The following is a 12,268-nucleotide window of genomic DNA, read 5'->3' as shown; positions in this document are numbered from 1 at the left end:
TATCTATGTCCATTTGTAAATCTGTGGCAGAAGTGACATTCTCTGAGTCTTTCCTATTTTGGGGGTTCCTCCTCTTAGTCATTCTGTTGAGAGGTGGTTGAGGGAATGTACAGAGTCCAAATTATTGACCACAATCCAAGCAAGATGCACCTGTTTTATAGGGACCTTAAGATTGTCAGCCTCTTGTTCTATCAGCCTGTCTTCTGGGGGAAGGGCCTACCACGCTTTTCCTCCGGCAACCCTGTTTGTGCTCGTTGCCCTGTCCTCTGTGGTGGGGGGATGGGTTCAGTGAAAACCGGTTTGGGGGGGCTTTTCTTCTCTTTTGGCTTTCCCTGGTGGCTTTCCACATTTCTTCCAAGAGTCAGAGCAGAAGAGACCATTTCGAACCATCTGCCTCATTCTACCAAACAACAGCAAAATACACATATTTTCAAGGCACAAGAGAGGTTGCAGTCTGTTCTTCAGTGAGCTCTCCAGGCCACACTGTCTCTGTTTCTGTCTGTGCTGCTAAAACCAGTGTCCTGGGTTGTTCATCCCACAGCAACACTCCCAGAACTCGTTCTCAGGTCCAGGCATGTCACTGCCCTTTGTGCTTCTAAAACCACCAGCCACCCCCAGTTCACATGTGCACCCTCGCAGCTCCAGGTTTCATTTCAGGGGGTTGCCCTAAAGTTGTTTTCCTGCCGCTAATGGTCTGCAAGTCTGTGCCTGGTCCCCAGCACAGGAGTCTTTTGAGCTCCATCAGTGCAGAATCCCGGAGGCTCCCAACCCCTTCTGTTTATCTTCTGATATCTGCCCGTGGAATTGTGTTTCCCCACTTCATACCTCGAAATCAACCACTGGAGATATTCTGTTTGTAGAGATCCAGATATATCTTCTTACATCTCAGGCTGATTTTGTGGGTGTTCAGAGTGGTCTGGTAGATATCCAGCTCAATTCAGGGGACTGGTTGAAATAGAGTCCTCTACTCCTCTGCCATCTTTGCCCCTCCTCCTTGTGTGGTTTTATTTTCATTCAAAGAAAATATTTCCTAATATCCATTGCAGTTTCTATTCGACCATAGTTGTTTAAAGGTGTATAATTAATTTCAAAATATTGTGATTTTCCAGATATTTCTCTTATGATTTTTAATATAATTTCATTGTGGTTAGAAAACATACTTAGCGTGATTTCAATTCCTTTCTATTTCCTGCTTAGTGAATGTTCTATGTGCCTTGAAAATATGTGTATTTTGCTGTTGTTTGGTAGAATGTTCTGTAAATGTCAATTAGGTCAATTTAGTTGACAGGGTTGTCAGTCTTCTGTATCCTTACTGATTGTTTTTTGTGTTTTGTTTTGTTTGTTTTTTTGGTCTCCTTGCTCTGTCAAATACTGAGGGAGAAGTCTTAAAGTTTTCAACTCTAATTGTGATCATCCTTACATTCTTTCCCAAGTGTGCCTTTTCTGGCTCAGCAGTACCAAGACAGGGCCAATAGTAGAGCCAGCACCGGCCAGGCAATTAAATTTCAATCTCCTCTGGCTGGCTCCCAAAATTTATCATGAGTTTATGGGAAATGTTTACTTTGGTTTCCAAGAGATGAAGGGAGGGGATTGTTTTTCTTCACAAGCTTAACCTCAAACAGATGACTTCCATCCCCTCTCAGTCCTCTTTTGCATTGAAGAGGAAGGGTAAGATGGCTTATTCAAATAGCTGAATTTCAAATATTGGGTAATTACTGATTTTTTTTCCAGCAGTGGGCCTTGGTAACAGTTCAGGGGAAAATAGGAAAAGTCCTGTTAAATAAGTTTCACCTGTGTGGAACTGAATACTGAATCAATTCATACTGTTCTTAAAATTGTATACTTATAGTTAAGACTTCTCACTGAGGAAGGACTATTTATATCAAAGAGGTAGTGTGTTGGCTGAGGCTTATTCCCAAATTCCCAAGTGTTTGCTTAAATAATATTGTAGAGCAATCATTCTTTTAATAGAAGCAAAAGCCAGTATGGTGCAATGGTAGTATGTTATCAGCAGCAAAAAGCAGAAACATATTTAGTTTTCTTCTTGCCTATGTTTAATTTTACAAAATGCTTCTGTATGAGGATCCCATTCAACTACAATGTTTTGACCTGATTTAACAGTTTTGTTTTTCTTAAGTGTGGTTTTGAAGTAGGTCTCCCTGGAGAAAAAAAAGTTCTATTGGGCATTAAATTGCAAATACATGTGGAAGGGAGAAATGGGATTAACTTTTGTTGATTCCAATATAGTCCAGACACTGTGGTAGGTGCTTGCAACCATTACCTTATTCCATCTTCTCAAGATACCTATCTGGGAGATATATTAGCCCTATTTTACAAGCAATAACACTGAGGTACAGAGCAACATGAGGTCCCATTGATGGCAGGAATCAATATTAAAGCCAGGATCTCATTAGTACCCAAATTCATGCTCTTTGCTGTCCATCATGCTTCCATTAATATGGAGGTCTGATACAAAGGTAACCCACAATCCACTGCAGTTTTTATTAGTTCTGTCATTTCTGGAATGTTCTTACCCAAGTGTAGTTGACATAGAATGACATCTTTCTCTTTAGATTCATTGTTTTAGGAAAGCTTTGATCATACCACGTACCTTAAGCAGAACATTGATATTTTGGGCCTTGATAAATTTGGCATTATATAATACTGACATCTCTTTGGACTTTAGCCTTTGTAAATATTAGGCTTAATGTGAGGACTGAACAGAGGGCATCTTAGGGCCTTTGGTCTAGGCAAGGAGGGAGAACTAGGAAAGTTCAAAGAGTGTAGCAAGGTTGATTGGCCAGTAGAAATGAGAAAGCTGATAGGCAGGGAATTACAGGTATCAGAATTCAAGGCAAAACAGGTATTAGAGACCCAAAAGATCTTGCTACAAGAGAGAATAATCATTCAGAGAAATAACCCCAAATATAGGTCATCAATGACCATACACTTGTATGAGTTAGAAAATTGATTTTAAGATATGATCCTCTGACCAGCAGCATTGTCACCACATATAAACTTGTTGGAAATATAAATTCATGGGTTCCACTTTGATTTACTGAATCAGAATCTCTGTGGCTGGGGCTCAAGAAATTGTGCTTTAACAAAATTTCCAGATGATCCTTGTGCATGTTAATGTTTGGGAACCTCTGAACTAGAGGTACAGAGCAGTAAATAGCAGGAAAGAGTAAATCAGAGTCATGAAGGCTTGACTCACTCCTTCATACACGTAATAAAAAATTATTGGAAATAGAAGACATCCAGATGGCCAACAGACACAGGAAAAGATGCCCAACATTATTCATCATCAGGGAAATACAAATCAAAACCATGATGATACCACCTCATACTGGTCAAAATGGCTAAAATTAACAACACAAGAAACAACAGGTATTGGTGAGGAAGCATAGAAAAGGTAAGCCTCTTGTACAGTTGGTGGGAATGCAAATAGGTACAGCCACTCTGGAGAACAGTATGGAGGTTCCTCAAAAAGTTAAAAATAGAACTACCCTATGATACAGCATTTGCACTAATAAGTATTTACCCGACAGATAAAAAGATGCAGATTTGGAGGGGTATATGCACCCCAATGTTTATGGCAGCATTATCAACAATAGCCAAACTATGGAGAGAGCCCAAATGTCCATCGACTGATGAATGGATAAAGAAGAGGCAGTATATATATACAATGGGCTATTACTCAGCCATCAGAAAAAAAAAAAAGGGAAATCTTGCCATTTGCAATGATCTGGATGGATCTAGTGTGTATTATGCTAAGTGAAATAAGTCAGTCAGAGAAAGATACCATATGATCTCATTCATATGTGGAATTTAAGGAATAGATGAACATATGGGAAGGGGGAAAGAAAAAAAGAGAGAGGAGAACAAACCATAAAAGACTCTTAATGATAGAGAACAAACTGAGGGTTAATGAAGGGAGGTGTGTGGGGGATGGGCTAGATGGGTGATGGGTATTAAAGAGGGCACTTGTTGTGATGAACAGTAGGTGTTGTATGTAAGTGATGAATCCCTGAATTCTACTCCAGAAAGAGATATTGCACGTATGTTCACTAACTAAAATTTAAATAAAAAAATATTGGAAGTGCCAGGCACTGTGTTATGTGCTGGTAATACAGAAATGAGGGGATAAGAGTACCTCTGTTGATGAGACAGAGGAAAAGAATGCATTTGGTTGGAGTTGTGTTGAGTTTGAAGAATCTAAGGCACATCTGGTGTCCCACAGGCAATAGGAAGCACAGTTGACTTGTAATCAGAAAAGATACCTGATCTAAAGAGTTATCAGTCCATAAAAGAATAGCTAAACCCCTGGGAGCTAATGGTTTTGGGTGGGGTAAGGTTGAGTTGGGGGTGGCAATGTGGAGTGAAGAATGAGAGGGTCAAGTGTCTGAGATTCCTTGAGCCTTGTTAAACACTCCCTTCCTAACCAGCTGCAGGCTGCCAGGTGTTCTGACTACCTTCTGTTTACTTTGTTATTGAAGGGGGGTGATCCCTTGCCCTAAGTAGTATGAGATGGCTGAATACACATCTGACGTGATCAGATGAGATTGGCAGCAGTTTATTAGTCACATATGCTCACAGCCTGGGGAGAGGAGGACACCATATACCAGGCAGGATGCACGGGGGTTTTTCTTGGGACCAGAGTGAACCAGCAGGGGCTATGGGAGGCAGGATTTACAATGACAAGAGGGTGAGGTGACCCTTGATCTCTGTTGGAGGATGTGGTTTGTTTGAATAATAACTCAGGCTGGCAAAGAGATGAAACCTATTAGGTTGAGAACCAGTTAGGGTGTAGTTAGCTGGGTTGATAGGTGAGCTAGCTGGGTGGAGAGCAAGGGAACTCATGATAGGCCTTTGGGATTTTGTCAAGGTAACACATGGAATTTTAGATTTTACAATTCATCAGCATATATGGGAAGTCCACTTCAACTTTTAAGGGAGCTTCTCTGGACTAAAGCCTTCTTATTCTCTTTTGCTTTTCATCTCACAGCCTGTTATCTCCTTTGCACCCACCTCTCTCACTCTCTCTCTCTCTCTCTCTCACTACACACACACACACACACACACACACACACATCCTTTTATTGACAATAGTTTGGACAGTCGTCCTGGCTGTAAATTCACCTGGCAGTCAGATTACCACCCCAGACTGTAGAGGGAAGTGCCTTGTGTTTCTTAAATGATCCAGATATCTAGACCTGGCATTCCCAGCCTGGGTCTAGAGATCTAAGCCTTTGCTTACCTGAGAAAGTGGACCAAATATGTGTATAGAGTAGACAAATACTTGAGATGGCAGAGAGAAAAACAGCATGTATAGGCAGCCAAGAAAAGTTAAGAGAAATTGGAACAAAAGCAGGGGAGGTATACCATAGAAGCCAAAGTAAAAGAGACTATCCAATGAGAATGGAGTTCTTGAGAAGAACACATGCAGCTGGGAGCACCAGAAGAAAAGGACTGAAAAGTGAGTATTGGATTTGTTATTTGGGAGGTATTCATGCTACCTTGTTAGAGCAGTTTTGATGGAGTACACACACTGTGTATAGATATGTGTGGGGAAGGGTTAGGGGAGGGGCTGGAGAAAGAATGATGAAACCATGTAACAGTCAATTCAGAGAGAACAGATACTAAAGTATTCATGGGAGAAATAATGTTCTTTCAATACTCCAGCAAAAACATCAACATTTTAATGGGGTTGGACTGGGAAATCAACTAAATAAGAACAAAGGTCTGAAAATATGGGTGGTACGATCTTAGTCTTTTTGTACTGGTTGAGGCCTGATTTGTGATCCAGTGTGTGATCTATTCTGGAGAATGTTCCATATACACCTGGAAAGAATGTGTATTCTGCTGCTTTAGGATGAAATGCTCTGAATGTATCTGTTAAGTCCATCTGGTCCAGTGTGTCATTCAAAGCCCTTGTTTCCTTGTTGATCTTCTGCATAGATGATCTGTCCATTGCAGTGAGTGGGGTATTAAAGTCCCCTACAATTATTGTATTATTATCAATGAATTTTTTTAAGTTTCTTATTAATTGGTTTATATATTTGTCTGCTCCCAAGTTGGGAGCATATTTACAATCATTAGATCTCCTTGTTCAATAGGCCCTTTATTATGATATAGTGCCCTTCATCTTTTATTATATATAGTCTTTGGCTTAAAATCTAGTTTGTCTGATATAAGGATGGCTACTTCAGCTTTCTTTTGATAACTGTTAGATAAATGGTTCTCCATCCCCTCACTTTCGATCTGGAGGTGTCTTTGGCTCTAAAATGAGTCTCTTGTAAGCAACATATCAATGAGTCTTTTTTTTAGATCCATTCTGATACCCTATGTCTTTTGATTGAAGCATCTGGCCCATTTACATTCAGGGTAATTATTGATAGATATGAATTTAGTGCCATTGTATTATCTGTAAAGTCATTGTTTCTGTGGATTGTTTCTGTTCCTTTGTAGCCTTTATTGCTTTTGGTCTCTCTTTCCCACTCAAAGGGTCCCTTTTAGTATTTCTTGCACAGCTGTTTACTGTTCATGAATTCCTTTAGTTTTGCTTGTTATGGAAGCTCTTTATCTTTCCTTCTATTCTAAATGACAGCCTTGCTGGATAAAGTATTCTTTGTTGCATATTTTTCCCATTTAGCATGTTGAATATATCTTGTTATTCTCTTCTGGCCTGCCAAGTTTCTGTGGACAGGTCTGCTGCTAACCTTATGTAGGTTAAGGACCTTTTGTCCCTACCTGCTTTAAGAATTCTCTCTTTATCTTTGTATTTTGCAAGTTTCACTATGATATGTCTTGGTGTTGACCTATTTTGTTGATTTTGAGGGGAGTTCTCTGTACCTCTTGGACTTGAATGCCTGTTTCTTTCCCCAGATTAGGGAAGTTCTCAGCTATAATTTGTTCAAATAAACCTTCTGCCTCTTTTCCCTGCTCTTCTTCTTCTGGGATTCCTATGATAAAGATAGTATTATGTTTTATGGAATTGCTGAGTCCCCTAAGTTTATATTCATGATCTAATAGTTTTCTTTCCCTCTTCTTTTAAGCTTCATTATTTTCCATAATTTTATCATAGTTCTGTATCACCTATTTGTTCTGCCTCTTCCATCCTTGCTGTGATTATACCCAGTTGGTTTTGCATCTCAGTTATAGCATTTTTTATTTAGACCTGACTAGTTTTTAGTCAGCAAGGGTTTGTCTTCAGTAAGGGTTTCTCTGGTGTCTTCTATGCTTCTTTCAAGCTCAGCTAGTATTCTTATGACTGCTGTTCTAAATTCTTACTCAGATATATTGCTAATATCTGCTTAGAATAATTCCATGACTGTGGTTTCTTCTTGATTTTTCTTTTAGGGAGAATTCATCCATCTTGTCATTCTGTCTAGGTTTCTGTCTTTTGCATGTTATGAAAGCTTGTTATTTTTCTGCTCCTGACAGTAATGCTATATTAAGAAGGGGTCATATACTCTCCAGGACCTGGCACTTTAGGAAGTGTTGCTGGTGTATGCTGTGTGCACTCTGCTGTTGTTTTGGCTACTCTTTCCCACAGGTCAGTCCTCTGCAAGGTTCCTCCTTGCTTGTAGTGGGGAGTGTTTGGATCTTTAACTAACTGTGCTTTGATTTTTTTGTTAAAATAAACCTAGAAAAAAAAAGCCTGATCCAAAAAAGAGAAAAGGAAAAAGAACAACAACAACAACAAAAACCAACCAGACAAACAAAAAACTATAAGCCCGATTCCAAAGAATAAGAAAGAAAGAAAGAAAGAAAGAAAGAAAGAAAGAAAGAGTCTGATCCAAAAAGAAAAGGAAATGAAAAAACAAACCAACAAATGAGCAGAAAACTATAAGCCTGATTCCAAAGGGGATTAAGGAAAAAAAAAAAAGCTTGGTCCCATTTCCACCAGAACTAAAGCTGACACTTTGGAGCACTCTATGCTCAGTAGACTTGATGCATGCAGGGGACCTATGATGGTCCTGTTGGGGAGAGGCCCACTGCACTGGCTCACAGTCAGACTTGCCCTGTTAAAGATGCCCCTCCATGTCAATGCAAATGGTGAGTACTGTATGGTGACTAACATAACATAATAATAAAATAAAATAAAATAAAGATGCCCCTCCAGGGCACAGGGTAGTGGAGTTTGGTGTAAGAGCCTCCAGCCTCCACTGGGGGTGCTGTGTTGCTCAATGAAATCTGTGCTAGTGGGTGGGGTGAAGACGGTGTCACCCCCCCCACCCATCCCAGGGAGGGGAGCTTCACCCACTGCTGTTCAGGAAGCTCTCACAGAAAAGGGGACATCTCCCTTCTTGTGTCCCAGGGCTTTGTCAGATCCCTGCCTTTAACCTGCCCTATGCCCAGGCTGTTGGCGTGCCTGGCACCACAGTTCTGTGTTTTACCTCGGTGCTTGGCTGGGATTCAAAACTCCAAATCTTAAAGGACCCAGCAAAGTGTGGAACTGCTCCCCTCCTCTGGAGGAGAGCCTCCCAGCACTGTGTCTGATGCCATTTTGTCCCAGAAAAGCAGTTGCATGGCTGTGCAGGTGCTTGGAGTTTATGGTGAAGCACAGCAAAAAGCTACAACCAGGCTATCTGCCCTTTGTGCACGCTCTGTCCCTTGCTGATGAATGGCTCCTCAATTGCTCCCAGGGGGTCTTTTGGATAGGCAGTATACCTGCTTCCAAATGTACTCCAAGAAGGTGTATCAGCTAACAACAAGGGGTGGAGGAAGAAACTGTAATATGTTACGACCCTTCTAACTCAATAGCATTTTCAGGAGAGCAGCAATAGGAGACAGCAGGGGATTTTTAAAGGGCCCTTTGAAAGAAAGCATCAACTGTAGTCATCTGCCAGGTTGGTTCAAGGATATCAGTTTTAATTGCTTCCTAAGCCTGGCAAACTTGAAGCCACCCAATTTTTAAGAATTGTTTTATTCCTTTACCTTTCCTCTCTTCTTCATTCCCTCTGTTCCCCATTTTCCCACCAAACTTCAATCCCTAGGGGGAGCAAACCTTCAGGTAACAAGTGAAGGAGAATTTGAACAGAAGACCCAAGCCCCTTTCCTCTCAGCAGGATTCTAGCCTGAAGCAGGATTTAGGGTGGAGTTAGGAACGGTAAGGGTGGGGAGAAGATGTGATGCTAATCAATTCAGAGATTTGACTATTTCACTGAACTGGACATTCTAATTACTGAATTGAGATTGTGTTTGCAACCTAATATGACAATAGGACTATCTAGTAAGAATGAATGGAAAAGTGTAAGAGGCAGGAGTTGAATCAAGGGATGCCACCTGGAAGACAACTCATGTTTTGATCACCAACTATACTTGAGGGTGTAGACGACACCATTTTTTTTTCTGGCTGTATTTCCTTATCATGGTCATTTCAGCTCACACTCACCCTGTTCCAGCAAACTCATTCTCTTCCTTACCACTAATTCTTTTTTCCCACTTCCTCATTTCTGTTTCTGACAACATCATTTTTCTCAGTTTATCAGACTGAATATCTAGGAGTTAATCTTGATTCTTTGGCATCAAGTCTATCGATTTTTGTTTCTCATTAGATTCTGGCTCCACCACTCACTGATTGCCCACCTGGTATAAAGTAGGTGATGTGTTCTGGGCTGCCTACAACCCACTTCTCTGCTGTTTCCACTGGTAGCCCTGATGAAGGTGTTCATATTTATATTATGTAATGTGACCCCATGACTAAAGCTGAAAGGACCATCAATCAAGAACAACTTGATAGGTAGATATGCTGGGGCAATCTGATTCTCTCAAGAATGTGAACTAATACCAGTGTTTTTTGTTGTTACTGTTGTTGTTGAGCAACTTTGAGAAAGTTTTTATTCCTAGTGACCAGCTCTGAAGGGAGCAGAGTCAACATTTAATCCCTCTGAGCTTTAATCTTCATATTTGTGACATTTAATCCCTACTCTATTATTTATACTAGTAGTGGCATACTAGGCAATTTACTAGTTCTAAGCAGAGTCATTTTTAATTTTTAAAAAATTTTAATGTTTTAATTCCAGTTAGTTAACATAGAGTATAATATTAGTTTCAGATATACAATATAGTGAAGTGTACAGGGAAGGAACAATCAGCAAAACTAAAAGGCAACCAATGGAATGGGAAAAGATATTTGCAAATGCCATATCTGATAAAGGTTTAGTATCCAAAATATATAAAGAACTTATCAAACTCAACACCCCCAAAATAAATAATCCAACTAAAAAATGGGTGGAAGACATGAATAGACATTTTTCCAAAGATGTCCAGATGGTGAACAAACACATGAAAAGATGCTCAACATCACTTATCATCAGGAAAATGCAAATCAAAACTAATGAGATATCACCTCACACCTGCCAGAATGGCTAAAATCAACAATACAAGAAACAACAGGTGTTGAAGAGGATGTGGAGAAAAAGGAAGCCTTGTACACTGTTGTTGGGAATGCAAACTGTGCAGCCACTCTGGAAAACAGTATGGAGGTTCCTCAAAAAGTTAAAACATTACTATGATCCAGCAATTACAGAATAGGTATTTACCTAAAGAATGCAAAAATACGAATTCAAAGGGATACATGCTGATGTTTATAACAGCATTATCTACAATAGCCATATTATGGAAACAGCCTAAGTAGCCATCAACTGATGAATGGGTAAAGAAGATGTGGGATATATATATACACCATGGAATATTACTCAGCTATGAAAAAGAATGAAATCTTGCCATTTGCAAAGACATCGATGGAGCTAGAGAGTATTAAGTTAAGTGAAATAAGTCAGTCAGAGAAAGACAAATACTAAGCAAGGCCATTTTTAAAAACTGAGGTAATTCATACACCATAAAATTCACCATTTCAAACTATACAATTCAGATATTTTTATCATATTCACAAGATTGTGCAGCCAACACTATCTCACTCCAGAACATTTTTATCACCTGGGAAAGAAACGTCATACCTGTTAGCAATCACTTAGCAATCACTTCTCGTTCTCTTCACCCTCTTGCCCCCATCACTGCAAGCCACTAATCTACTTTCTGTTTCCATGTATTTGCCTTTAGTAGTTTATTTTGTATATTTCATATAAATGGAACCACACAATATGTGTTCTTTTGTGTCTGGCTTCTTTAACTTCACATAATGCTTTCAAAGTTCATCTATGTTGTAACATCTATCAGTACTTTATTCCTTTTTGAAGCTGAATAATATTCCATTGTATGGTTATTATCAATTGATACATTTAGGTTGTTTCTACTTTTGGGCTGTTATAAACAATGCTGCCATGAACATTTGTGTAGAAGTTTTTTGTGTGACTGTTTTCATTTCTCTTTGGTATACACCTAGGAGTAGAATTTGGGTCAAATAGTAACTTTTTGAGGAATCAACAAGCTGTTTTTCATATTGGTTGTACCACTGCACCTTTTAACAAATATCGTATGAAGGTCTCAATATTTTCACATTCTTGCCAACAGTTGTTATTTTCCTTTTTTATAAAAACATCTTTCCCTCCTGGTAGGTGTAACATGTTTTTTTAAACTAATTTTCTTTTCAAACAATTTTATTTTCAAAATGGAAATAAGTATTTTTTCTCATTTTCTTTGCTTGTTATAATGCATTCAGGTAATGTAAATTGCTATTAAGATAAAAATGAAAATTGTCCATAACTCCATCCATTCAATGATAGCAACTGTTAGCTCTTGGAGGAGGGCAATAATTTGAAGGGCTATTTCAGCTAGGCCTTGCAATACCTGCACTGTTGACTAAATCTATGTAGGGAACAGAAGTTCTTGTCTGCCAGAATTCTGGATAAATACTGCCCAATTCTTGGAAATCACCCACCCTCTCCCCTTCCCTACCTCCTGTTTACACAATCTTCAGATAATTGCTTAGAACAGTTTTATTTAGTCAAATGCTTCTCCCAACCAGATTGTGTCTTAGAAGTGAGAAAAGGAATACCATTTATTGAGTTTCTTTGAGACACCAGGCATGGTATTAAGTAAGGCACCTTCATTGTATTACATTCTTTAATATTCAAAACAGGTCTATGAGGAAGGTCATATTGTCATTCCACTTCATGGACTGAAACAGAGGCTGAATGATGTTAAAAGTAACAAGACGAAATCAGAGAGGGAGACAAACCATAAGAGACTATTAATAATAGGAAACAAACTGAAGGTTGTTGGAGGGGAGGGGGATGAGGGGATGGGTTAACTGGGTGATAGACATTAAGGAGGGTACATGATGTGATGTAATGAGCAC

The sequence above is a fragment of the Callorhinus ursinus genome, unplaced genomic scaffold, assembly GCF_003265705.2.
Source record: "Callorhinus ursinus isolate GAN/ISIS: 27379988/994484 unplaced genomic scaffold, GSC_fseal_2.0 scaffold39, whole genome shotgun sequence".
Lineage (NCBI taxonomy): Eukaryota > Metazoa > Chordata > Mammalia > Carnivora > Otariidae > Callorhinus > Callorhinus ursinus.
The sequence above is the reverse complement of the archived record's forward strand: the minus strand, read 5'-3'. Positions refer to the sequence as shown.